Source organism: Oratosquilla oratoria, chromosome 12 (assembly GCF_046742065.1).
Source record: "Oratosquilla oratoria isolate Oo_2021 chromosome 12, ASM4674206v1, whole genome shotgun sequence".
NCBI classification, from domain to species: domain Eukaryota; kingdom Metazoa; phylum Arthropoda; class Malacostraca; order Stomatopoda; family Squillidae; genus Oratosquilla; species Oratosquilla oratoria.
Window position 1 is genome coordinate 34,519,870 of NC_134788.1, and position 5,000 is coordinate 34,524,869.

The window sequence follows — 5,000 nt, forward strand, 5'->3', positions numbered from 1 at the left end:
GACCTACCCAGAGATCGGCTAATAAGGAGCTCTGAGCTCACTGCCGTAGGGTGGTGTCTGGCTGTCTCGACAGAGACTGCAGCAGATCCGAGGTGAATACACACACACACAAAACTCCCCGCCCACCAGAGTTGGAGTAACGACTCGCAGCGCAGTGATATTGGAACTATTTGAGCTCTGGGCGGGATTCGATCTCGGACCGCCGTAATGGAATCCGGGAACTCTAATCACCACGTCATCAAGTCGTGTAAGTGTGTGCATGTGTGTGATTTCTAGGGTACAGCCCTGCATTGGGAGTGTTGACATAAGACAACCCGTCACCTCACAGACATATAAACAAGATTGTGAGAGAGACGGACGAACAACTGCAGAAGATTAAAGTGGAATGCGTCAGTGGTATGGTCCCCCACACAGAGTGAAGGGAGACGGACGAACAACTGCAGAAGATTAAAGTGGCATGCGTCAGTAGTATGGTCTTCCAGAGTGATGGTCATAAACAAGATGGAAATGATGCAAAGAACAGCAACCAAAAGGTCCCTAGCCTGGCAGATAAAACATACGAGGGGAGACCAAAAGCAAGGGGTCTATCAACTTTGAAAGATCGAAGAGAAAGAGGTGACAAAAGATATCTCACGATTAAAGATGCCGACAGGAGACCTTTTGGTCCATAACTAGGTCTGATTTCAAATATGATAATTTAAAACACACACACACACACACACACACACACACACACACACACACACACACACACACACACACACACACACACACACACACACTCACAATAATATATATATATATATATATATAGTATATATATATATACAGTTTATATATATATATATATATATATATCACTTTAGGACCTTAAATTATTTTGTTAATTAGAGCTTATGAGACGGGACATCACGAGCGTTGCTACCTTTCCCTGTGTCAGGTTGGGTAAGTTTCCACAGAAATAAGAGGTGAAGAAGAAGAAGAAGAAGAAGAAGAAGAAGAAGAAGAAGAAGAAGAAGGGTAGTAGGAAGAATGATAATGAGGAAAAGAAGATGAAGAAGAAGGGGAGGAGGAAGAAGAGGAAAAAGAAGAAAGGAAGAAGAGGAGGAGGAAGAATGATAATAATAAGAAGGAGCAGGACATGAACAAGAAAATAATGATAATAATAGTAATAATAATAATAATAATAATGATAATAATAATAATAATAATAATAATAATAAATAATAATAATAATAATAATAATAACAACAATAATAATAATGATAATGATAATAATAATAATGATAATAATAATAACAATAATGATGATGATGATGATGATAATAATGATAATAATAATAATGATAATAATAATAATAGTAATAATAATAATAATGATAATAATAATAATAATAATAACAATACATGCATACATACATACATACATACACACATACATACATACATATACCAAGGGCTTTTTCCTCTTTACAAGGGAGGTAGCCAAAAAACAAAGGCATAAAAACCACTCCCACCCATTCCATCCCTATCACACTCCCCTCTACCCTCTTCCCTCCCTCTTATCTTGGCACCTCCTGGATGACGGGTCATCCCTGCATCTTGTCCACTGCCCTGGATCAGAGGCAGTGTCGCAAGGCACAGCACATCCATAGCAAGGCCACTTCATTAAATCGACCCCCCCCCCCCGCTCCGTCCCCTCATGCAGAAAAGGAGAAGACGGGGAGAAATCCCTTCGGGCTGCGTCAATTTATTTCTTACACATACTCCCTCACCCCCCATCCCCCACCCATTCCACCTCATGAATCACAACATCATCCATACAAAACCACTCTCTATTCACCCCTGTCTACTGTCCTCTCCCGTCCTTCCTCAACAGACATTCCCCTCTTCCCCAAAGCCCCCTTCACCCCATCCATCCACCTCATCCTAGGACATCCCCCTCATGTTCACTCCCTCCGCATCTGCCTCCCACACCTCTTTTACTATTCTTTCTTCACTCATTCTTTCCATGTGTCAAAACCATCCTAATACTCTTTCATCAACCCTATCTCCCAATTCCCTTTCCACCCCTGTTCTCCTCCTCACCTCCTCATTTCTCACTCTATCTAGCCTAGTTACCCCTATCATACTTCTCAGGTATTTCATCTCAAACACATTCAAACTCCTTCTATCATCCTCTCTTATGTTCCACTTTTCTGTCCCATACAGTATTGTCGGCACAATCACTCCTTCATACAATCTCCTTTTAGCATCCATACCCAAATGTCTATTTCTCATTACACTCTTTAATCCATCAAGGTATTTACTCGCTTTTCTCAATCTACTTTCTACCTTCACCTTTCCTGCCACATTTGCACCCAAGTATCTGAGACTATCCACTTCCTCCAGTCTCTCACCCTTAATGCTCACTTCCAGCCTGCTGCCACTTTCACCCCTTGTACATCTCATCACCTTACTTTTACCCACATTCATCTTCAATTTTCTTCTCTCACACACTCTCTCAAACTGTCACTAACTTCCTCAATCCCTCCTCTGATCCTGCTACAAGCGCAGTGTCGTCCGCAAACAACAGCTGGCTCACCTCTCACTTTTCTCCATTTTCTTTAGCCATCTCCAATCCCTGACCCACCACCCTTGCATTTATCTCTCGCACCACTCCATCCATATATAAGTTGAACAGCCAGGGTGACATAACATATCCCTGACGAAGTCCAACATTTACCTCGAACCACTCACTCTCTCCATTTCTAATCTTGACACACTCTCTTCTACTCTCGTAAAAACTCTTGACAACTCCTAGAAGCTTTCCTCTTATCCCATAACTCTCACAGTGCCTTCCTGTTTACTCTATCATAAGCCTTTTCCAAATCCATAAAAAAAAAAACATCCTTCCCCTTTCCTATAGCTTTCTCACATAACTGTCTTACCACACAAATCTGATCTACACAACCCCTACCTGTCGTAAACCTACACTGTTCCTCACCAATTACTCCCTCTGTTCCTCTCCTAATCTTTTCATTCATGATCCTCCCATAAGCCTTCCCAACTACACTCAACAAGTTATTCCCTCTGAAACTACTACATTCACACTTGTCCGCTTTTCCCTTGTAAAGTGGAACTATACAGGCACTCCTCCAGTCCTCCGGCACTCTACCCTCTCTCCAGCAAACATTAAATAACCTCACCAACCAGTCCACCATCACTGTATCTCCTTTTTTCAGACATTCTGCATGACAACCATCCAACCCAGGTGCTTTACCTGCTCTCATCATCTTAACAACTGCCTTTACTTTATCTTTCCTTATATCTCCTCCATTTTCTTCACTCATCACGGTCATTTTTTAGCACTTTTCCACTGCAGCTATCTTTCCCTCCCTATCCTCCTTCACATTTAGCAACTCCCTAAAATACTCTGCCCACCTTCCTCTCACTGCCTTCTCTTCCATTATCATCTCTCCATCTGCACCTTTTACCTTTTCTTCTCTACTTGATTCGCCTCCTCTTCCTCTCTTAATTTCTTTCCAAAACATCTTTTTATTACTTTCAAAATTTTCTGTCATACACTTACCCCATTTCACATCTGCTCTTCTCTTTGCCTCCCTTACCCTATGCTTTACTTCTCTTTTCTTTTCTTTGTACCTCTCACATGATTCCCTCGTCCTATTTTGTAACCAATCTGTGAAAGCTCGCTTCTTCTCTCCTACAACCTTCTTTGTTTCCTAATCCCACCATTCACTACCCTTCCTTCTATTTTCTCCCGCCCTCCTTGTTCCACACACCATCTTTGCACACCTTGTGACTCCCTCCTTGAACCATCCCCATTCCTCACCACTCCTAGCTCTACTCTATCCTTCGCTCCCTCCTACTCCTCTCTCAGCTTCTTTTTGTACTCTTTCTCCTTCTCATTTTCATTTAAAGAGTTCACTCTAAGTACCTCCCTACCTTCTGCCCTTTTCCTCTTTCTCCATCTATCCTCCACTTTCAACTTTCCTTCCACCAAAAATTGATCTGATATTCCCCCACTCTCTCCCCTTAGAACATGCACATCCTTAACTCTTCCTACCATACTCCTGGTCACCACTATATAGTCCAATAATGCTCTATCTACCACCCTTCCATCCACCACCCCCTCCCATGTGTACTTATGCTTGACTCTTCCGAAACACTGTATTTGCTATCATCAACTCTCTTTCAAGACACATCCCCACCATTAATTCTCCACTACGATTTTTACCTGGCCCTTAACATTTCCCAACCACCCCGTCAATTGGTTCATTTCCTACCCTAGCATTAAGGTCTCCCAATACCACTACATTGACGTTCCTCTCTAATCCATCTATGCACTCATTTAAATCTATCTAAAAAGCTTCACTTCCTTCTACACTCTTCTCACTGCCAGGCCCATATCCACTTACAAAAACCCACATCTCCTTTCCCAGTTTCACCTTCATCCACATTATCCTTGAGGAAACCTCCTTCCACTCCACTACCCGCTTACTTATCTCTTCACTTACTAGTATAGCCACCCCTTCTCTCCCTCGCCCTCTCTTCACTCCTGATAACCTCCCACTTACACTCCAAAACTTACACTCGTCCTTCCCTTTCAGCTTAGTTTCACTCAAAGCCAACACATCCATCTCTCCTCTTACAAAAATACTGCCTATATCTTCCCTTTTACTCTCATCTGTACCACATCCACGCACATTAAAAGACTCAAACCTTAGGATAGGCGAAAAAAGGAAATGAATATTCAGAGAAATGGTACAGAACAGTAACAAGGGGTTGGGGCACAGCATAACGGAGGGACAGTCGCAGTATAATAAAATTGTCGTCACTTCTCTGTAAACAGAGTCTTCCTCTATCATAGAGAAAAATTATGTGTGACTCTGGTCCGTATGGGCGCCCCATATAGACCCTAAGGTATCACCTTCATGCTACTTTGCCACAATAACACTCAGCCAATACTCCAGACGAGGTAATAATAATATTGTTGATAA

The 5,000-nt window shown here is 42.1% G+C and overlaps 1 protein-coding gene across 1 annotated transcript in view; it reads right to left on the reverse strand.

The window, feature by feature from the left end:
- The window catches only part of LOC143031358 (uncharacterized), a 24,141-nt gene that overhangs the window by 17,853 nt on the left and 1,288 nt on the right, over nt 1–5,000 (reverse strand). The window lies entirely within an intron of this gene.